The 24,827-nt window shown below is 34.6% G+C and overlaps 1 pseudogene; it reads right to left on the bottom strand.

Annotated features, from left to right (window-relative positions):
* Positions 1 to 14,499: 14,499 nt before the first annotated feature.
* On the bottom strand, positions 14,500 to 20,338 carry LOC143401941 (heterogeneous nuclear ribonucleoprotein A1 pseudogene; annotated as a pseudogene).
* Between the last annotated feature and the right edge of the window lie 4,489 nt (positions 20,339 to 24,827).

The following is a 24,827-nucleotide window of genomic DNA, read 5'->3' as shown; positions in this document are numbered from 1 at the left end:
AGAGGAGACTGGGAGGACATGAGTAAATACAATGTGGTCTTGAACTGAATCTCAGAAAGGAAAGAGGATATTTCCTGAAAAACTAGTGATATCCATATAAATTCTGGAGTTTATTTAATAGTCATGTACCAATATGGTAATGTAAGACTAAAATGCAGGGTATTGGATGCAAGATATGCAGCAACTATTTTTATTATCTTTGAAACTTTTCTCAATTGTTCCAAAATAAAAATTTACTTTAAAACTTAAATGTATGTGTATGTATATATATATATATATATATATATATATATATATATATATATATATATATATATTTAACTTTTTATAGAAATGGTTTTTTAAAAATTTTCCAGGGTTAAAATATCTTTATTTAATAAAAAGCTAGTAATTTAATAGTTGTGAAAGTTACATTATGCATACAGAGAGAAAAACCTTCATCTTAAAGCTAGATATGACATTAGCTTAGTCATAATTTCTCAACTTCAGGAGAAAAATTCTAGACATTAAAATCAAGGAGAATACCATATAATGTATATCATGTATTTTCCCCTCTCAATTTGTCTCAATTCATTCTAGAAAATAAGACCAAATTGAAATTTTATTGTTGATAATATAAATTCTTTTGCACTATTTACAATAACACAAAGTGATCTACAAACAGACCTCTGATATTTTTGATGTTTCTTCTAAATCTTAGTTATAAAATATTGGGAATAAATCTATCTTGATATCAAAAATAGGCTTTTTGAAATAAAGTAAGAAAAACATAAAAGATAATAAAATAATAGTCTCTAAATTTGCATCATTGGTATTTCAACATGCAATAGCAAAACATTATGCTCCACAAAGGAATTAAAAACATTATCTGAAGTATTTTTATTTAATTTATTCATAATACAGTAAGAGAAATAGGAAACTTTTGTTTATCAAGCTCAGTTCATTTCACATTGGACTTGTATTATTAATAAAAATGTAGGAATAGTATACAAATAAATTATATCATGAAAAATGATTTTTATAGCTGTGTTTTAAACTTCACTGGTAAAACTAGATTTTACACCCACTCTGTTTTTTCTCATAACAGACCTTACTTGCCTGCTGGTTTTGTTGAGGGCAATGTCACTAATGAAAACACTTCCATCCCTAGATGGCCGTGAAGCAGGGGTGGATATGAGGCCTTGCTTTTTGCAACAAGATGCAGCTACATCCACTGAGGAGGGACTTCAGAGAATACAGTTTCTCTAACAGAGAGGACAGCCTTAGGTAGCCTGCATCTTTTGCTCTTTGCCCTTTATCCTTTCACCTTGCCTGTCTTTGAGGTAGATCAGTCATCTTGTAATCTGTGTGATTGAGTCTAGAAAGCAAAACGTGAAGCTTGAGTAAACCATCATCCTTGTTTACTTATTTAAGCAATTTCATCTGCTTTATAAGCTGACTTTCAGATTTCTCACAATCAATAAATAGAAACCACATGTAGTTAAAACACTGTTATAGTGTTTCTGATTCATCTCATTCATTCCATCACCCGTATACTATATTCTATGCCAGAAATTGATTCTAGATCAGTTTGCTCATTCTTAGTTTGAAATTATAGACCATTTGGATATTGAATCCCTTTGATCATCTGAAAGGTGAAGGAAATTTTGTAACATCTTTTATTGTGGTTAGTAATTTGGGAACTATAGTGACAGTCCTCACTCCCACCATGATTTTAGTTGAATCTTGGTGAAAGGATGATTTCATTTTACTTGGAGAAATTTTTCAAACTTACACCTATATCATAAGAGTTTTTATTTATTGGTGCATATAATTGCATTTTATTTCTACATTCTATAGCGTTTTGCTTTATATATTTTATTTAGTTGTTTGCTAAGTAGCATTCTTACATTTAAATGGCTATCCTATAATCATGCCATATGATCATAACAACTGTGTGTCTTTTAACAGAGCTTTTAAGTACAAATTTTCCTTTGTTTTTAAATATTTCATATATTGTTAGAAAAAATTATAAGGAGTATATTTTATTTTCTTTGTAAACCTAATGTTACCCATTCCCATTTTGGTTGTTTAGGAGGTTTGGTATCACATAGCAAAAATTCAGTCTGTTTCCCCAGAGTGGCATAAATAAGATTAAAATTTGTCATGTTAAGAAAACCTGAATATGAACAGTTGAGCTGTGGCTCCATGGTGTCTGCAAATACTGTACAATAAATAATTTATCCTTACCTAAAAAGAGATCTAGTTTTTATCATTGGACTCCTGCATGGTATCTCTAAATCATTAGAATATTTGGCTTGATAAAAATGTCTGTTTACCTGGGTTAGCTAAATATAATAATGGGATTTAGAATGAGAGCTTTGTATAACACTAACAATGTGATGTATGTTTGGGAGTATGGGCAGGACCAGGTATTCACAAGGTGATTAAAGGTAGGGGATTTGGTTACTTAATATTAGTTGGGCTTCTAAAGAGTTGGAGACTGAGTCAGCCACATGGAGAGTCAACAAGGCCACCAAGATAGGCTCTAGCTACCAAGGCTCTAGTGAACTTTCTTGCTGGTAGTACTCTGTGCCTACTGTCACCTTCACTGCTGGGAAATTAACCTTTTTCACCATTCTATGAATAGAGGACTACTTGAAATCAGAATCCAGACCCTCTGTGTTTGGAATTTTCCTGTGCTGTGCTGTATGTACCTTGTATCTTGACTGTATTTAAACCTTTAACTGCAATATAATATCTCCATGCATAAAACAGCTTTTAGTGAGGTTTGTGAGTTCTTCTAGCAAATTTTCAAATCTCAGGGTGGTCTTAGGGATTCCTGTATTTGAAGCTGGTGCCAGAGTGAAGTGATTTGCAGAACTCTTCTCTCCACATTGGCAGGGACTCAACTTCTGGTTTTTTATTGTGCCCAAGTTATGGATTCTATCTTCTAAATTACTTTGTAGTCCAAGTTGTCTGCCAAAATCCAGATATTGCATCACTGTTGAAGGCAGAAAAATGCCTCAAAGGTATAAGAGCAAGGAATTATACCCTAGGCCTAGTAAATAAGGTTCATGTTTCCTTCCCAGATACTCTGAACAAAACATCCAGTTACAGCTCTTTGCCTAGGGCTTGGTCACTTGGCTGCACTTCAAGGAATTTGAGGAGTGACAAGGTACTCAGTAAAAGTAAAAATTCCATTACTTATTGAGAAAGGGAGCATAAAGGTTGGGCTGGATAACTAGTGATCTCTAGCATATAGTCAATAAATGGTATCCTTTATGTAACATAGGCAATGCCTGCAAATAAACTCTTTTGAGGAATAAAAATTATGTTTTATGGAAACAAAATATTTGAATAGTAGATAATTTATTCTAAAAAAAAACCAAACAAATTATATGGAGCTAGGGATGTGGCTCAATGTTAGAGTGCTTGCCTAGCATGTGCAAGACCCTGGGTTCAACCCTCAGCACCACAAAAGGAACAAATAGACTCCCCCAACCCAATCACATAAATCTATTCAAGAAAAATAAAAGTATAGTGTCAACATAAAGGCATATAAATATTGCAGCAGTATTCATAATAACCCCCAATTTGGCAGATGGATATTTTTAAAATGTTATAAATCCATCAATGATATACAATTCATCAATGAAAAGGAATGAATCACTGATTCACACTATAGTGTGTGGATGGATCTTAAATCCATATGGTAAGTGGAAAAAGTCCAGCCAAGAAAAACTACAGTGAATCATTTTACTTATAGGAAATATTCACACACACAAAAAAAGAGAATATATACAAAGAGGTCATTCCAGCACACTGACCGGCAGAAGTGCCTGCTTGGACTACAGCTGATGTTAGGAAGTCTAGGTCCAGGGCTCCTATCTCCAGCTGGTGCTCAGGCAGCGTTGAAGCAGAGTCCAGCTGGTCAGAATGATTACAGACATGCAGCTGGTCATCTTCCTTAACATGCTGGGAGTGACGCTCTTCTTGCTTGTGGTGCTCTATCACTACATGGCCACCAACAATACCAAGAAGCAGGAAGGAAAGTGTCGGTTACCCCCCACCCCCACCAGGGTTCCAGGACATATTCTGAGGCAAGATGGAGGGTGTGAGGGGCCTTCACACTTCACTTCATCTCTTCTACCTGTTGCAACATACAAAGCAACTACAACTGGATATTTCCAAACAACTTTTATTTCCTCAACTTTTATTTCTTCTTTAACCCTATAGAACAAGAAGCTGCCACAGAATAGGGCCCAAATAGGGCTTTTTTACTCCCTCCTCTCCCCCAATCATATATATATATGATACATAAATACATATACATCTAAATATATATTATATACTTATATATAATATATAAATATAGAGAGGCAGAAAGTCAAATGCATACTAAGGGGTCATAAGGAAAATTTTTCAGATAGTGAACTTATCAAAGTTGGATTGTGATAATGGTTACATGATTCAATAAATTCATGAAACGTCCTGGAATTATGCTCTTACAATTGGTGTACTTTGCCATATGTGGATTCTGCCTTGATAATATTATTTCAAAAGAAACAATTTACATGAGCTTCTAGGGAAGATGTGTCAAGGAAGTGTACTAGAAAAAGAAGAGCTGTGTAAAAGTGAATGTTTTATAGCAGTTATTTGCAGTGATTCTTAGGTCTGCCTGAGGACCCCACTACATTAAACAACAAAGCTTATTCAGATTCATGTTCTCACATTGCATCCAGTCATCCTAGATTGTGACTAGATAATTATCAGCTTAATGAATTATTCAAGTAATTATTTATACCCTAGTATCTGAGAATTCTTAGTCAAAGAGATTATGTAGTTCAGGTTAACAATACAGCATATTGAGAATCTGGGTTAGAATGAAGAGGTAGATACTTCTGAGCTCAACTAGAATTTCATTTTCTGGCATAATGTCATGATTTATCTCAAACATTTGAAGAAATTAACAAATTTATTCAAGTTAATAGAAATAAATTACTTTCAAATTTCAAAACCACAATAACTCATGAAATAACTCAGCTCTTTGGGACTTAATCACATGGTCATGCTTCACTTCAATGAAATTTGAGAGTTTTGTGATTGAGGTGACAATATACTCAGTAAAAATAAAAATTTCATTACTTAAAGAGGAAGGGAGCATAGAGGTTGAGCTAAACAACTAGCAATCTCTATAAATGGTATCCTTCATGCAAGATAAGCACATGCAAATAAACTGAAGAATAAAAAATATTTTATGCTACCATTTTTATTATGGAAAGAAAATGTTTGAGTGTTGGAGAGTTTATATTATAAATTATTTTATATAAGGTAAAGCCTTAGCACATAATAAATAGTTTTTATTTAATGAGAGCAATAACAAAACAAGAAAGGAAGGAATATTGAGTGGGATTGAATGGAACTTAATCATACCATATTAAATAAAAGTTGTTTAAGTTGTTGACATAGTTACTTTTTTAAGTGTTAGGAATATAATTCAAATACTCTAAAGCTAAGGACAAAACAAATGAAACTAATTTTTAACTGAGTTTGAAGGACAGATATAATATTAGATAGCTTCAAAATAGAGAATTTAATGAGGGCTAAGAAGTCACATTATTGATGTTGTTTTAATAATACATGCATCATCTGATGTAAAAACAAAAGAAAAGAAAAGAAATATGTACATTTTTAGAAGAAACTTTCTAGCTCAAAGAAGAAAGAGAGAACAGATTTTAGGATATAACAAACATGGTCTAATACTGAATAACTGAATGGATAATGGTAATTTAAAAAATGATTTTTAAACAATTAGATAGGGAGTTAAAGAATTGGGGCAAGCAAAAATAATTATTTCTACAAGAAAATCAATGACAAATTGAGTTGCTATTACTTTACATGACAAATTCTACATCATCTGGGGACAGAACAAAAAACATACAATTCCTTAAACCTGAAAAGTTGCAACTTTAAAAAACAACTTCTTTTCTTGAATAGAAATCAGTAAAAGATTAATTAGTACCTCCAAATGATAGAAACAACACATTTCAGAGAAGGCACTAGGAATTATCTGGATTCTGATATTTGGTAACATTAAGAACTTGGGCAAGTAAATTTATTTATTTTTACTTCCTTATTCTATAAAATATGGGGGGTAATAATACCTTCTTCAGATGACTGTGAGGGTGAAGTTGAATGACAGGCAGGGTTAGTTAGCATTTCATTACTGTAAAAAGTAGCTGAGATAATCAACCTACAAAGAGGAAAAGATTGTTTTGGTTCGTATTTTTGGTGGCTCCAGCACATGAGTTGGCCACATTGCTTCTGGACTTGCGAGGCAGCACATCACGGTGAGGAACTGTGGTGGAGTAAAGCCACTCACCTAATGAGGATAGGAAGTGAAGAGAGAGAGGGAGACCAATATTCCACAATTCCCTTCAAGGGCACACCTCCAATGACCTGAGAGCCCCCACTAGGCCTACCCTCTTAAAGTTTCCATTACTTTGCAATAGTCCAAGGGCTGGGGAACAAGACCTCAACATGTGGACCTCTGTGGGACATTGCAGATCCAAACTATAGAACAGCTGTGAAGTATTTTGTGCAATGTCTTGAATATAGGTCTTTGAGAAAAGTCAGTCTTATTGTTATATCTGCTACAACTGTTATAAAAATATAGATGAAAAAAAGATATCTAGTTCCAAAGAAAAAGCAAGTAAGTATGGCTTCTTTTCACTGAGATCTATAAATTAGGAATACTGGAATATACTTTAAGGTCATTTTGAGAGATGTTCATCTTTCAGAAATCATGATCTGTTTGTAGTTTTAGATTTGATGGTTTATGCTTCTCTTTGCTTTTAATCACACAATCTTCTCTGCTTGGAATTTCTATTTCTTTATTCTCCCACATTTTTTCCTTTTATTTGTTCTTCTTAGATACACATGACAGTAGAGTGTATTTTGACATATTATACATAAATGGACTATAAGTTATTCTAATTAGAAACCTATTCTTGTGGTTGTACATGATGTGGAGTTACACTGGTCATGTAATCATACATGAACATAGGAAAGTAATGTCTGAGTCATTCTGCTGTCTTTTCTGTTCCCATCCATCCTTTCTTCCCTTCATTTCCCTTACTCTAATCTATTAAACTTCTATTCTTTCCCTCTCCATCTTGTTGTGTGTTAGCATTCACATACTAGAGAAAACTTCCAGCTTTTGGTTTTCTGGGATTGGCTTATTTCACTTAGCATGAAATATAATTTCATTGTTTTCTGCGGATGAGTAATAGTCCATTGCATATATACACCCACCGTATTTTCTTCATCCACTCATCTGTTGAAGGGCACTTAGGTTGGTTCCATAAATTAGCTATTGTGAATTGAGCTGCTATAAATATTGATGTGGCCATGTCACTATACTATGCTGATTTTAAGTCCTTTGGGTATATACAGAGGAGTGAGATAATTGGGTGAAATGATGGTTCCATTTTAAGTTTTCTGAAGACTCTCCATACTGCTTTCCAGAGTGGTTGTGCTACTTTGCATCCCCACCAGCAATGTATGAGTGAACCTCTTTCACCACATCCATGCAAATATTCATTGTTACTCGTAGTCTTGATAACTGCCATTCTGACTAGAGTGAGATGAAATCTCAGGGTAGTTTTAATTTGTATTTCTCTAATTGCTAGTGATGTTGAACATTTTTTCACATATTTGTTGACTATATTTCTTCTTTTGTCAAGTGTCTCTTGAGTTTCTTAAGCCATTTATTGATTGTGTTATTTGTTTTTTGGTGTGAAGCTTTTTTTATTCTTTATATATCATGGAGATTAATGCTCTGAGCTGCAGGTGGAGAAGATTTTCTCCCATTTGGAGGCTCTCTCTTCACATTATGGATTGTTTCCTTTAATGTGAAGTTTTTAGTTTGATACCATCCCATTTATTGATTTTTAAAATTTTACTCTTGTGCTTTAGGAGTCTTGTTGAGGTATTCAGTTCAAAAGTCAACACGATTGAGAGGTGGGACTATTTTTCTTCTAGTAGGTGTAATGTTTCATGTAATACCTAGGTCTTTGATCCACCTTGAGTTGAGTTTTGTTCAGGGTAGTTTTGTTCAGAGAGATAAGGGTTAAATTTCATTTTGCTACATTTGGAGTTGCATTTTTCCTAGCACCATTTGTTGCAGAAGCCATCTTTTCTCCTATGAATTGTTTATGGTGCCTTTATCTAGTATGAGATAACTGTATTTATGTGAGTTTGTTCTCTGTGTCTTCTATTCTATTTCATTTGTCTTCATATCTGTTTTTGTGCCAATACCATGCCATTTTTGTTATAGCTCTGTAGTATAATTTAAGGTCTGGTATTGCGATGCCTCCTAAGTCAGTTTTCTTGATGTGGATTGCTTTGGCAATTCTGGGCCTCTTATTTTTCCAAATGAATTTCATAATTGCCATTTCTATTTCTATGAAGAACACTTTAGAACTTTAATAAGTACTGCATTAAATCTGTACAGTGCTTTTGGTAGTATGGCCATTTTGATGATATTTATTCTGCCTATCCAAGAATATGGGAGAGCTTTACACCTTCTAATGTCTTCTTCAATGTCTTTCTATAGTGTTCTGTGGTTTTCATGGTAGAGGTCTTTCATCACTTTTGTTAGATTCATTCCCAAATATTTTTTTTTTCTGAGGCTTTTGTGATTGGGGTAGTTTTCCTAATTTCTCTCAGTTGCTTTACCACTGATGTGTACAAACACAATTGATTTATGGGTGTTAATTTTATATTCTGCTACTTTACTGAATTCATTTATGAGTTCTAGATGTTTTCTAGTAGAGTTTTTTTGAGGGTCTTTTAAATATAGAATCATGATGTTGGTAAATAGGGATAGTTTGAGTTCTTTTTCTGTTCATATTCATTTAACTTCTTTCTTCTGTCTAATTGCTCTGGCTAGAGTTTCCAGGACTATGTTGAATAGAAGTGGCAAAAGAGTACTTCTTTGTCTTGTTCCAGTTTTTAGAGGGAATGTTTTCAATTTTTCTCCATTTAGAATGATGTTGACCATGGGTTTAGCATAGACAACTTTTGCAATGTTGAGGTATGTTCCTACTATCCCTAGTTTTTCTCTAATGTTTTGCACATGAAGGTGTGTTATATTTTGTCAAATGCTTTTTCTGCATCTATTGAAATAATCAGGATTCTTGTCTTTAAAGCTACTGGGGTGATGATTTACACTTATTGATTTTCATATGTTGAACCATCCTTGCATCCCTAGGATGAACACTACTTGATCATGGTTCATTATCTTTTTAATGTTTCTGTATGAAATTTGCCAGTATTTTATTAAGAATTTTTGCGCCTATGTTCATCAGGGATATTGGTCTGAAGTTTTCTTCCTTTGATGTGTCTTTGTCTGTTTTGGTATCAGGTTAATACTAGCTTCATAGAAAGAGTTTGGAAGGATTCCCTCCTTTTCTTGTTCATGAAATAATTTGAGGAGGTTTGGTGTAGCTATTCTTTGAAGGTCTGGTAGAACTTGGTTGAGAATATGTCTGGACATGGCCTTTCTTTGTTAGTAGGCTTTTTATAGTATCTTCAATTTTAATGCTGAAATTATCTGTTTAAATATTCTGTCTTCCTGATTCAATCTGGGTTGGTCATGTCCCTAGAAATTGTCAATATCTTCAAGATTTTCTACTTTATCAGCATATAAATTTTTAAAATAGTTTGATTATCACCTATATTTCAGTAGTGTCCTTTTTGATATTTCCTTTTTCATCACAAATTTTAGTAAGTTCATTTTTCTCTCTCTTCGTTATCTTGGCTAATTGTTTATAAATTTTTTATTTGTATTTTTAAAGAACCAACTTTTTGTTTCATCGATTTTTAGGATTTTTTGTTTCAATTTTGTTGATTTCAGCTTTGATTTGAATTATTTTATGTCTTTTACTGCTTTTGGTATTGATTTGTTCTTCTTTTTCTATGGTTTTGACAATAATGTTAGGTTATTTACTTGATGACTCTCTGTTTGTTCTTTTAATGAATGAGCTCAGTGCAATGAAATTTTCTCTTAAAACCACATTCATTCATAGTTTCCCAGAGATTTTGATATGTTGTATTGCTATTCTCATTTGCCTCTAAGTATTTTTTTTAAATTTCATCCTGGTATCTTCTAGAATCCATTGGCCATTCAATAGCATATTATTTAGTCTCCAGGTGTTAGAGTAGCTTTTATTTTTTATTTTATCATTGATTTCTAATTTTGTATTTAGTTAGAATTGCTTTTGTGGCCTAAAATATGGCCTATTTTAGAGAAGGATCCATGTGCTGCTGAGGACAAAGTGTATTCAGTCATTGATGGATGAATTATTCTTTTTTTTTTGGTGGTGAAGTGGTACTGGGGACTGAACTCAGGGGCATTCTAAAACTGAGCCACATCTCCAGCCCTGTTTTCTATTTTATTTAGAGACAGGGTCTCACTGAGTTGCCTAGTGCCTTGCCTTTGCTAAGGCTAGCTTTGAACTTGCTATTCTCCTGCTTCAGCCTCCCAAGCCAATGGGATTACAGGCATGTGTTATCACATCTAGCTTGAAATATTCTTTATATGTTTGTTAGGTCTAAATTATTCATTGTATTTTTAGTTCTGTAACTTCTTTATCTAGTTTTTGTTTGGAAGATATATCCAGTAGTGAGGGAGGTGTGTCAAAGTCACCTGGCATTATTGTGTTGTGATCTATTTGATTCTAGAAATTGAGAAGAGTTTGCTTGATATACATAAATATTCCATTGTTTGGGGCATAAATATTTATGATTGTTATATCTGGTTGATGTACAATTCCCTTAAGCAGTATGAAATATTCTTCTTTGTCCCTTCTGATTAATTTTGGCTTGAAGTCCACTTTATCTTCTATGAAGATAGATACCTCTGCTTGTTTAAAAGGTCCATGTAAATGATATGATTTTTCCCAGCCTTTTATCTTCAGCCCATGGATGTCTTTGCCTATGAGGTGAATCTCATGGAGACAGCCTATTTTTGGGTCTTTTAAAAAATCCAATCTGCCAGTCTGTGTCTTTTGATTGATGAGTTTAGGCAATTTACATTCAATATTTTTAGTGAGAAGTAATTTTTATTCCTTCTCATTTTATTTCTTTTTTTAAAATTTAAATTAGTTTCTGATTTGATTGACTATTCTTCTAGGATAATTCCTCCCTTTCACTTTTATTTTTCATTTCTTATTCATATTTTATCGAGTATGTTTTTGTAACGCAGGCTTTCTAGTTATGAATTCTTTTAACTTTTGTTTATCATGGATATTTTTCATTCTTTTGTAAATTCTTAACCTTTCTGTATTTTCTCTGTGATTTCACCCTTTACATTGTCCTTTACCTCTCAGATCAGTTTAACTTTGCACATCTAAACTCCATCTCTGACATTTTGTTCCACCATGGTAATGTATTCTGTTAATGAAATATCTTGGTTTGGGGGGTATTTATTCCCTTGCTTTTTCATGTTGTTTGTGTGTCTACCCATCTGACACACATAGAGTGAGGAAATAGTGTTTCTATCCTGTGGACTTATAGTATCCCAGAAGGTTCCCAGTACCTCACTATTTGGGGGGAGACAAATAATAACAACATCCCATTCAAACAATATAGAGCAGTAACTAAAAATATTTCTTCCTATGACGTCTACAATGTTAATTGACACAATAAACAGATATGATATGATCAGTTATTGGCTATAATGAAAACAGCAAGTTTGCAAAAGGGTTTACAATTTCAGTGGTGGACAGAGAGATAACAGAAGTGATTTAGGATGTGATGATTATGAGAGAAAAGAACATAGGGGTAGATATTAAAGAAAGAGTGAAAGAAAAAACAATAGAGATTGGTTCCTAGAAGATAAGTGAGGAAGAGAATCAAGGAAAACAGATATGTAAAATTAAATATATATATATATATATATATATATATATATATATAAAGTAAAAATTTTAAAAAGTAATATAAAAATGGAAATATATTAATCAAATGTCCTAGTCCTCAAAATTCTGATCTATGGAAAATAGCTGGCTTCAAAAATGCTAAAAATGAGAAAAAAAATCCAAATATGAATATATGTAAATGTCTATGACCCATTAAGGCCACAATTAAACAGAAAAAAAAAATCAATGAGTTCTCTCTCAGCTTCCCTTCTCAGCAGCTTCTCAGGTGGGGTCACCTGGAGTGTGATGCTTGCTCCATCAGTGTTAGGTCGCTGGAGTGAGAGAGGCAATCTGGTAGGCAAAACTCCTGAAGGTGGGGTTTAGGCTTAGGAATGCTCCATGTTTTTCACTGAATATCAATTAGCCTGGAGATTTTAAATAAGTGCACTTGTAGGGCCCAGCAACTGTTGGTCCACACTGGAAGACTGTACCTTAGGAATCTCTTCTAGGTTTCTCTCATGTGGTGGAGGAGCCAATTCTTAGACCCCATATTTCCTGGTCTTGGATTGCGTCTCCAAAGTTAATCTCTCCCACCCCTGCCCTTTCAAATTCCAGGCCAGTTGCATCTCTCCTAGCTGGTCCCGCTATCCCCGGATTGGAGAGGAAGAGGAAGAGTCTGGTGGGTTTCCATGACCAGTAGTACCCTGTGTAAACTTCTCACAGTGTCTGATTCTATACTGGTAACTTAGGCACACTATGTCATTCAATGTGGGATTTCCAGGCCTGTATTTGGTGCAAACTTGAGTTTTCCAAGAATTGGCTTCCCCAACTGCTGGCCCACGTCATGGCTGCAAAATGTTTTTTTCTTGCCCTCCACACAGATGTGGCTTCTTTTCTGCACAAGGATATTGTGCAGCATGCATTTTACATTAGGTAGGCATTGTCTTTGATCTCTAAACTCTGCATATAAAGACACATCACAGGACTCCTAAAAAATGCGGGTTCCTTTAATTCCTATCCTTCCACTTTGGCTAAGGAGGGACTGTTCTGGCTTTTGCTTCTGGTTGGGGCAGCAGCTGTAGAGCTGAGGATTTTTTTCTTATTTTATTATACCCAACCTCCTGATGGTTTGAATGCCCAGTAAAGTCCCACCCCAATTTTTTTTTTTAACCCATCTCACTGAGAAGATGCCTATCTGCTTTCTTGATTTCATGCCATCCGGCAGCCAGGAAAGTGACTTTCTCTATTCTGCCATCTTGAGACCTCCTATCTTTCTCCAATTCTAATCACTTAGACTTACCTAAAGTTTTCTGACAGGCACCTATAATACTTAACATGTAATATTACCATTAAGATTAACATGTAATCTTACTATACTTTTTTATAAAAGTGATTATGTTGGTCAACATTCTTAAGAACATAAGTGGTTGCTAGGTCTTTGCATTTTATTGCTCAAAAGAGAGTCCACCTTACCATAGGCATGCGTTGAATATTATAATTTGGTTTTAAGTAGTTGAATAGGTTCTTTAGAAATCTGTTAAAGCTGTGATAAAATTTAAAACTATTAATATGTTCAAGAAGTATTGAAAAATACTTAGATAAGGTGGATAAAATATATGGTGTGCTTGCACAACATGGTGACTCTAGATAATGATAATCCTCTGTATATCAAAAAGCTAAAAGGACAGACTTTGAATATTTTCACCTTAAAGAAATGATAAGTGTTTAAAGAGACAGATATATTTAAACTGATTTAGACTTTATTCATTATATACATGTGTCAAACATTACATAGTTTCTATTGTTTGATTTTTGTGTTTTTATGTATCAGTTCAAAAATAAATTTAATTTTTTTTAAATAAGCAGATCAAATTACCTAAATACATTTAAAGATTATTTTCATGGAGAACATTGCCCTCCAGACAAATATCCTTGCCACCAAGTGAATTTGGGACATTTAATTAGATGAACCATGATCATTCTAGCACTTATTTCATTCTGGTGTATACTTGTGCTTCTTTTTTTTCTTTCCACTAATTTCTCATTCATTAGCCAGAACCATAATATCTAAATAAAAGTACATTAAATAATCTTTTGATTCTTTATAAGATTAAACATTTGCTTTGAAAATATTTTATTGTATCAGAAATTGTTTTTGCTGTTACAATTTTCAGTTCTTCAATAATTTGAAATATATATTATGTCCAATGAAACATGAAACTTACAAAGTGTCTTTTTACTCAGATGATTTTTATTAGTAGTATTAATTTGAATAGTAAGTTTCAGGTACCTTTATTTCTTTATATTTTTTTTGAAAAGGCATTTATTCAGCATCGTATCACACTATTTATTACAGTTTAGCAATCAACAGCATGGGTGCAAATAAAAAAGAAAGTCTACATTAAAACCCTTTGTTGGAATGCATTACAGTTTCCACAGAACAGAAACTAAAATAAACTGTTATACAATTAGTCACAAATACACTCCTTGAGTTTTTTTACCCATACACATGAATATTGTCTAAACCATGTCTTCTTTTTCCCCATCACTTCGTTGGCTCTCCTCTCCTGCTAAGCATTGTTTCCTAGCAGTATTAAAACCTTGTGCCGCTGCCATAGCTACTGCTGCTGCTGGAACTGCCATAGCCATCTTAGTTTCATGGTTTGGCAAAGTACTGGCCTCTACCACCATAAAGTCTAGAGATTCTGCTTCCAAAGTTTCTACCCTTCATGGGTTCAAAATCTGATGACTGATTGTAGTAATTGCCAAAATCATCGTAACTCCCACCACCTTCAAAATTGCTTTCACTACCACCTCCAAAGCCGCCTCTGCCTCCTCCATTGTTATAGCTGTCATAGCTACCCCTCCTGCCATAGCCATTTCCCTAGTTTCCATAAACCGGTCCACCACTTCCATAGCCTCTTTTTCCTCCAGAGTAACCAGGGCCACCTCCTCCATAACCACCATCATTATCAAACCCATTGTAGCCAACCTGCTGCTACCATATCTATCACCATGGTTGCCCCTTAAGCCACCATGGCCACTGAAGTTTCCTCCACTATCAAAATTGTTCTTTCCACCAAAACCAGCTCCACAACCACCACCAGTTTCCAAAACCACCTCGACCTCTTTGGCCAGATGAAGCACTAGACGTCTGTTGCTTTGACAAGGCTTTCCTCACTTCGCAGTTGTGGCCATTCACAATATGGTATTTCTGAATAACCATCTTATCCACAGAGTCATGGTCATCAAAAGTAACAAAAGCAAAGCCCCTTTTCTTTCCACTGCCTTGGTTAATCATGATTTCAGTAGCTTAAATTTTCCCATACTGTTCAAAATAATCCCATAGGTGATGTTCTTCAGTGTCTTCTTTAATGCCGCCAACACAGATATTTTTCACAGTTAAGTGGGTCCTTGGTCTTTGAGAATCTTCTCTTGAGACAACTCTCTTTGGTCCTATAACTGTTCCATTCACCTTGTGTGGTCTTTCATTCATAGCTGCATCCACTCCCTCCACAGTGGCATAAGTGACAAACCCAAAGCCCCTGGAGTGCTTGGTGTTTTGGTCTCTCATAACCATACAGTCCTTGAGCATTCCCCATTGCTCAAAATGGCATCTCAGACTCTCATCAGTTGTTCCAAAGCTCAGCCCTACGATGAATATCTTCTGTGGCTGTTCAGGTACTTTACACGACTCTGATTTAGGTAGTAGGAAGAGAGACTTTAACAATTCTTTCTCATCAGCATCCCTGGGCAGAAATGGCTTTATACATTGTTTTTTGGGGGGTAGGTTTACTGGGGATTGAACTCAGGGGTACTTAACCACTGAGTCACACCCCCAGCCCAATTTTGTGTTTTATTTAGAGGCAGGGTCTCACTGAGTTGCTTAGCATATCACTTTTTACTGAGGCTGGCTTTGAACTTGAAATCTTCCTGCCTCAGCCTCCAGAGCCACGGGGATTACAGGCATGCACCACCACGCCCAGCATTTATAAATTTTTTAATAAACTATTTTCCATGTACTTGGCACTCAAAGCAATTCAATTTATATCATCTTTCAATTCAATCATTATATATGTATTGATAAAGACAAAGGTAACCACAAACATGATCCCTGACTTTATTATATAGTGTCCAGCCTAGAGGGATGACATTTATTCATTGACATATTTTTTTATTTATAAAAAGCATTTTTAAAATGCCCTTTATGAAAGACTTCTATCCTGAAAAAAATTAAGACTAACAATGTAAAAAAGATTCAAATCAAGAGGGAAAGAAATGAAAAATTAACTATGACGTAAGGGGAGAGTGAAATAAAACTCTAGTAGAAAAGCTGTTGTTGGAGCACAGGAAATATTTTGTATAAGGTAGGAAAAGATCAAAGAATACTTTTTTGAGAAATTGACATTGAAGGTGATAGACAAGAACACTTTGATAAATGGAGAAAAGCCTCCAGATCAAGAGGATATTTACAAAATCATCAAGTTATTCTGTAACAAGTGTTTCGATGGTGCATGTTGTAGAGCACCTGGGAGAAAAGATGGTACAGCTCAGTGTACATGTATGACAGAAACATCTTCTAACAGTGACAGGATGGCTAGAATCACCACTGGGAACAGTATGGAAAACATGCTAAGCAGTTCAGAGAAATGGAGAATCACAGGAAATTTTAAATAGATGTCATGAGAACTCAGGTGGTTTTAAAGGGGAAAGAGTCAGATTAAAAAAAAAAAACACAATTATTTTAACAAAGTAAATATATATATATATATATATATATATATATATATATATATATGAATTTAAACCAGGCAAGTGGAATTATTCTTGAAGAGGAGAAGCTCCATTTTACGGTATTTTGTAGCACCTAGCAAATTGCCTTGCATAAACCCAGTGCTTTAAGATTATTTGTTAATGAGTTAAATGATATAATTTTAAGAATTTTTTTCCTATTTCAGGTCTTTATCTTCTTTCCAGTGTATAATAGGTCTCACTGATGATACTAAAAATTCACTTTTAATCTATTCTCATTTTTAGGAATAAGAATAGGTTCCTAGAAAGTCTATGAATTCACGGACATTATAAAAAACAACATGAATTGCCAGTATAAATTTGAATAAAAAGTCTAGATTATAGACTCAAGTAGCTGAAAGTATCATAGAGAAGTAATTTATTCCAGTTGCTAGATTTTTAGAAAGTCAAACTACCCAAGAAAATAGCAGCAATTATACCTAATGTATTTCAAAAGGTGAAGAATATTAGGTCCATTTTTGCTAATTATAAGAAATATAGAAATAATACTGAAGAATAATTGTAATTTTTTTTCTGGTTACTATCCCCTTCTTTTTTCTAAATCTTATTTTTTCCCCTATTACTTAAAAAATTAATCTTTGTAGTATACAAAACAAGTTCATTTTTAGCTTCATTTTCAAAGCTGAGTTAATGTCTTTCTTAAATGTTAAGAGTTGAAAGAATATTCTCTGTAATTCTAAAAAATATAGTGGGACAGCTATTTGTATCTCACATTGTGGTTTGGATGACTTCCTTTATCTGTCTCCTTGCTGCCAATATCTGCCCCTTGTCTACTGTAGATAAGAGCAATCAGGATTTTAGTTTGGATATTGGTGAATAGGTGCTGTCAGAAAGAATGTGAGCAGTTCAGCACTGCTGAAATGCAGCATTCCTCTCTCTTTCTAGTCCTCATTATCGGTGCTTCCCACATCTACCCATTGGCACCTATGCACCAGATCTGAAGCAGGCTGTCTTGGCTTCCTGTAAAGTTTATAGCTGCAGGAATATCACCTACCAATTCTGCTAGTTCTCCCTGTACAATCTCGTCAACCAAGAACAGCTAAGAGCTCATTTTTTTTAAGGGAAGTATATAACCCTTTTATTTATTTCAGCCTTTTTTCTTCTAATTTTATTTCTTCCTGGTTTTTGCCAAAATTGTGACTGTGCATCATTAAGCTTCTACTACTAGAAGCTCTTTAAAAGAAAAATCAAGGGCTAAATGAAAAAGCCCAACAGTGCCTGCCTCTTCAGGAGGAATACAAACTGTTGTCATTATAAATATCATATTTATGGAAATAATTACATTTAAAAATGAAAATTGGAAAATTCCTTTATAAATGAAAACTGCAACACATATTTTATGTTATTAGAAAGCCCATTGAGATTTTTAATCAGAACAATGTATTTTCAACATTTCTTTAAAAACAAAACAAAATATGAAAGGAACTTTCCTAAGCTGAAACATTTCTTTAAAAAAGTGACTCATTTTCTTTGCCATCATAACTGAAGGTGATGAATATCTAAATTTGCTTTGTACAAAAGATGAATGCTACTTTATGTTGGAAATATATTTCCTCAGTTGAAAGATTCTTGGTAACTCTAAAAGTTAAGGCTGATTCTTGTCAATATGCAAACACATCTGCTCTGGCCTCATGAAATCTGTAGCCTCAAGAGTGAAAAGGGGAGGTATGTCCTATTAGATTTTAAAACCTCAATAAAACTGCTAAAGTCATAAAACAACTAAAAAGTTATAAAACAACTAAAGCATAGATTTTTTTTACTCCAGAACTTGATATAATGACATCCATGAATATATACAGTATATGTTATTTTAAAGCATAAAAGTATACAAGGAAAAAGGGTTCATGTTGCTTACTTCTTTATTGTCTTCTTCATGTAGATTCATAAACTATAACAAGGCCAACTGGTCTCCAAAAATAAACAATTATTTTTTATTAAAAAAATAATTTTTGAATTGGTAAATAAAATTCTATATATTTGTAGTGTACATTGTGAATCTACACACACACACACACACACACACACACACACAACTACTACTAATATTTATATTCAGGAAAAGGTTTAACTTAATGGCAAATATTGTCACCTGTAAAGAATAATATTATCAATATCCTCATTGACATGTTTCATCTTTATTTATTTAATTCAATGCCAATCATATTTTGGGAAAAATAGTTCTTAAAATATTGTAATAGTTTGCCTTGCTACCTTTCTCTTTTAAATAAAAATTCCTTTTTGTATTTAAGTGAAAATAAAATTATTTAATTTAAAAACACATTCAAACATTTAAACTTTTAAAATTATTTAGAAGCCATGCACAGTAGTACATGCCTGTAATCCCAAACTGAGGCTGAGGTAGGAGTATCACAAGTTCCAGGCCAGCCTCAGAAATGTAGTGATGCCCTGCACAAGTTAGTGAGACTCTATCTCAAAATATGATAAAAATAAAAACAGCAGTAGATATGGCTCAGTGGTAAAGCATCTCCTGGTTCAACCCCAGTACTTCTCCCACCCTACCCCAAACTGCTAAAGTACTTTGAAATGTTCAGAAAATAGAGCAATAAATTCCACTTTCAATTACATCAAATTAAAGATGATCCAACACAATATACAGAGAAATTAAAATTATTTAAAGACTGGAAAAAAAGGGAGAAACATATATAGAATTGATTTGCCATATAGAACTGGAAGCCACCATTCATATTTAAGTTTACTCTGTCTATAAAAAGAATGCTATGTACTTTGGAAAACACATTTACCATAAGATATTTTTTGAACGTATCCATAATGGATTTTCTATTTTCTTATATCCACATATATACAAACATATTAGGAAGAAGAAAACTCCATGTGGACATTCCATTGTGCCCATAAAGAATATAAAATTATTCTTATAGATGCAGGTATTTGGATATATTTACTCATAAAGAGAATTTTTTCAAAATCTATGATTTATTGGCCTTAGAAATACATGGCAGATACATAATAGGTAAACTAGATGTTAATCTTTTTGATTTTGTATTTGAAATGTATTTTTAAGGAAGTATTTTAGGACTCAATATGGTGGCAGGCGGGGAGGCAGCGCTTTCAATACCTCCTCAGCCAGAGGGACAGAGAGACACATCAGAACGTTCAGATTCTGCCTGCTGAGAAACTCCCAGCAAAATTCCGCTGAAGTGAGACCTAGGTGGGGAGTTTGGGATTATTGGAGGTGACAGCTTGACGCGGATGGGTGAATCTTGGCCACCCTGCGTGCGGAGGTCCGGACCACCTCTGTCTGGCGACCGGTGCAGAGGGAGGCGTTTCAGCACTGCCGGAGACCGTGTGTGGCAGAGAGACCCTTTGAAGAGGTTGCTAACCAAACCTTCATGAAACAACGGACCGAGAACTGAAACTGAGACCAGTACAGACCAGAGACAGGCCAGACCCACCCCTCCCATCGGACACTCCAGCAAGGAGTCTGGGGCCCGACATAGCAGAGAGCTGACGTCACCAGATTTCGGCAGACTGGATCCCTTCCCAGTGAAATCGGCTTCAGCAGGTATGTGACTCCCATCCCTACCAGATACATACAGCTGGGAAACCTCAAAAATCTTGCTGCAGAGCTCCGTGGGCATGACTGTAGGGGCTGAGGAAAACAGAGGGGACTCCCAACCCCCAACTCCCCCTACCACCAGCAGCGACACCCAAGGCCTTAGCCGCCAGCTCCCAGGGCATGGCCACCGAAGGAGTCCAGGCAAATTAAGCTGACAGTTCCCAGATCACCCACTCCACAACCTTGGGGTCTAGGTGAATGGCAAACAGAGAGTGCTCAGTTGATCGGGAAATAGGGCACTCAGGGGGGCTGCAAGTGTAACTAGATCTGTGGAGATTGTGTCCGGTGAGCGGGGCCTGACTGGCGGGCAGAAGGAAGGGGGGAGGGGCCAGAGAAGAGAAACGGCTCTGGACTAACAGGATTGGAGAGATGCCCAGTAGGGGAAGAAGAGCCGCCTTACAGGGGCAGAAGGGCAGAAGGGCAGAAGCTCGGCTCAGAGGGCACAGCTCCACCTACTGGAAGAGAAGAAAATAAAACTCTAAGACTTCATTTATCATTTCTTTTTTTTCTTTTTTCTTTTTTTCCCTTTTCAATTTTTATTGTTCTTTCCATTCTCCTTTATTCTAACTATTTTTATCTCCCTCTTTCTCTTTAAGAACTTTTTCCTTCCCCTTCCCCCTAATGTTCACCCCAAGCATTATGACTTTCATTACGGGTAATTTTCTAAATGCAAATAGGTGAATGTTCCGAGGCTGTCTATAGGGCTCCTAAGTACCTAGCTATTACCAAATACCCTGATCCATTCGCCTCTTAATATCCCCCTTCAGTAGAGCAATCTTCCAAGTAGCCAAGACATATTAACCTTCATACCATCATAGCACCCAACCTAAACATAAAGCCTAAGACCAAACAACAGATCACTATATGCTTAAAGAATCCGTGAACATTTATGAATGAATGAATCAACTTTAAATTACAATAAAGCCCAACAGCTCTAGACATAGTCTCCTACCAGAAAGGAGAGACCACAGAGATATACAAAACCAAAACAAATTTATAGGAGAAAACAGAAGCACAGCATTTAAACAGAGTTGGAAGGTAACGTGAACACCATGAAAAAACAAGGGAAAAAAGGATTACAAACAATGCAGGACAATTTAAATTTACAGGAGAACCTAGAGGCATCAGAAAAATGGACAGAGAAAGAACTCAGGGCATACCTGACTCAGATGGAATGGAATCTTAAAGAAGTCATTAGACAGCAAGTACAAACAATAAAAGAATACTTTGAAAATGAATTCCATAAGCAGATTCAAGAAGCAATAAATCAACTCTACCAGGAGATAGAGATCTAAAAAAAATCAAACAGTAATACTAGATATGCAGGAAACCAAAAACCAAATCAAAAACTCAAATGAGAATATTACAAGTAGACTAGATCAAATAGAAGTCAGAACATCAGATAATGAAGACAAAGTTTATCATCTCTAAAAGAGTATAGTCAACCCAGAAAGGCTGGTAAGAAACCATGAGCAAAACATCCAAGAGATATGGGATGTCATAAAAAAACCAAACTTAAGAGTCATTGGGATAGAGGAAGGTATAGAGGTCCAAACCACGGAAATGAGCAATCTGTTGAATGAAATAATTTTAGAAAACTTCCCAGATATGAAAGATGGAATGGATTGCCAAATCCTGGAAGCCTACAGGACCCCAAACATACAAAACCGTAACAGACCAACTCCAAGACACATTATTATGAAGATATCCAACATACAGAACAAGAAAAGAATATTAAAAGCTACAAGAGAAAGGAAGCAGATTACATTCAGTGGTAAACCAATTAGGTTAATGGCTGATTTTTCATCACAGATGTTGATAGTGAGAAGATCCTGGAACAACGTATTTCAAACGCTGAAAAAAAAATGGATTCCAACCAAGAATATTGTATTCAGCAAAATTAAGATTAAGGTTTGACGAAGAAATAAAAATATTTCATGATAAACAAAAGTTAAAAGAATTGGCAGCTATAAAACCAGCACTACAAAGCATTTTGAGTAAAAAACTACAAGAAGAGGAAATGTAAAACAGCACCCAAAACCAACAGTGGGAGGTAACTCAGTAAAATGGGGAAAAAATAATCAAAGAGGGAGAACAAGCCAAATTTAAATAAATAAACAAACAAACAAACAAACAAACATGACTGGAAGTACACACCATATATCAATAGTAACCCTACACATTAATGGCTTAAACTCACCAATAAAGCAACATAGGCTAGTAACTTGGATTAAAAAAACAGATCCAACAATATGCTGCCTCCAGGAGACACATATGATAGGAAAAGACATACACAGGATGAGGGTGAAAGGTTGGCAAAAATCATACCACTCACATGGTCCTCGGAAGCAAGCAGGAATGGCCATATTCATATCAAATAAAATCAACTTCAAACATAAGTTACTCAAAAAGGATAAAGAAGGACACTATATACTGTTAAAAGGAACTATTCTTCAACAAGACATAACAAGTATCAATATGTATGCACCAAATAAAGGTGCTGCAACGTTCATAAAACAAACTCTCCTCAAGTTCAAGAATCAAATAGACCACAACACAATAATTATGGGTGACTTCAACACACCTCTCTCACCATTGGACAGATCCTCCAAACAAAAGTTGAATAAAGAAACTATAGAACTCAATAACACAATCAATAACCTAGACTTAACCGACATATATAGAATATATCAATCATCATCAAGTGGATATACATTTTTCTCAGCAGCACATGGATCCTTCTCAAAGATAGACCATATATTATGTCATAGGGCAACCCTTAGTAAATATAAAGGTGTGGAGATAATACCATGCATCTTATCTGATCATAATGAAATGAAACTGGAAATCAATGATAAAAGAAGGAAGGAAAAATCCTGTATCACCTGGAAAATGAAAATATGTTACTGAATGATCAATGGGTTACAGAAGACATAAAGGAGGAAATCAAAAAATTCTTAGAGATAAATGAAAATACAGACACATCATATCAGAATTTATGGAACACAATGAAAGCAGTTTTAAGAGGGAAATTTATTGTCTGGAGTTCCTCAAAAAAAAAAAAGAAAAAAAAAAGCAACAAATAAATGAGCTCACACTTCATCTCAAAACCCTAGAAAAGGAAGAGCAAAACAACAGCAAATGTAGCAGAAGGCAAGAAATAATTAAAATCAGAGCTGAAATCAACAAAATTGAGACAAAAGAAATCATTGAAAAAATTGACAAAACTAGAAGTTGGTTCTTTGAAAAAATAAAATAATATCAACAGACCCTTAGCCATGCTAACGAAGAGAAGAAGAGAGAGAACTCAAATTACTAACATAAGGATGAAAAAGGCAATATCACAAAAGACACTACAGAAATACAGAAGATAATTAGAAATTATTTTGAAACCCTATATTCCAATAAAATAGAAGATAGTGAAGATATCGATAAATTTCTTAAGTCATATGATTTGCCCAGATTCAGTCAGGAAGATACACACAATTTAAACAGTCCAATAACAAAGGAGGAAATAGAAGAAGCCATCAAAAGACTACCAACCAAGAAAAGCCCTGGACCAGATGGGTATACAGTGGAGTTTTACAAAACCTTTAAAGAAGAATTAATACCAATACTTTTCAAGTTATTTCAGGAAATAGAAAAAGAAGGAGCTCTTCCAAATTTATTCTATGAGGCCAACATCACCCTGATCCCGAAACCAGACAAAGACACTTCAAAGAAAGAAAACTACAGATCAATATTTCTAATGAACCTAGATGCAAAAATCCTCAATAAAATTCTGGCGAATCAAAAACATATCAAAAAAATTGTGCACCATGATCAAGTAGGATTCATTCCTGGGATGCAAGGCTGGTTCTATATATGGAAATCAATAAATGTTATTCACCACATCAATAGACTTAAAGATAAGAACCATATGATCATCTCGATAGATGCAGAAAAACATTTGACAAAGTACAGCACCCCTTTATGTTCAAAACACTAGAAAAACTAGGGATAACAGGAACTTACCTCAACATTGTAAAAGCTATCTATGCTAAGCCTCAGGCTAGCATCATTCTAAATGGAAAAAAACTGAAGGCATTCCCTCTAAAATCTGGAACAAGACAGGGATGCCCTCTCTCACCACTTCTATTCAATATAGTTCTCGAAATACTGGCCAGAGCAATTAGACAAATGAAAGAAATTAAATGCATAAACATAGGAAAAGAAGAACTTAAATTATCACTATTTGCAGATGACATGATTCTATACCTAGGAGACCCAAAAGGGTCTGCAAAGTCCCTACTAGAGCTAATAAATGAATTCAGCAAAGTGGCAGGATATAAAATCAACACACATAAATCAAAGGCATTCCTGTATATCAGCGACAAATCTTCTAAAATGGAAATGAGGACAACCACCCCATTCACAATATCCTCAATAAAATAAAATAAAATAAAATACTTGGGAATCAACCTAACAAAAGAGGTGAAACATTTATACAATAAAAACTACAGAACCCTAAA

This window comes from Callospermophilus lateralis, chromosome 6 (assembly GCF_048772815.1).
Source record: "Callospermophilus lateralis isolate mCalLat2 chromosome 6, mCalLat2.hap1, whole genome shotgun sequence".
NCBI classification, from domain to species: domain Eukaryota; kingdom Metazoa; phylum Chordata; class Mammalia; order Rodentia; family Sciuridae; genus Callospermophilus; species Callospermophilus lateralis.
This window is presented reverse-complemented; position numbering and strand designations above follow the sequence as displayed.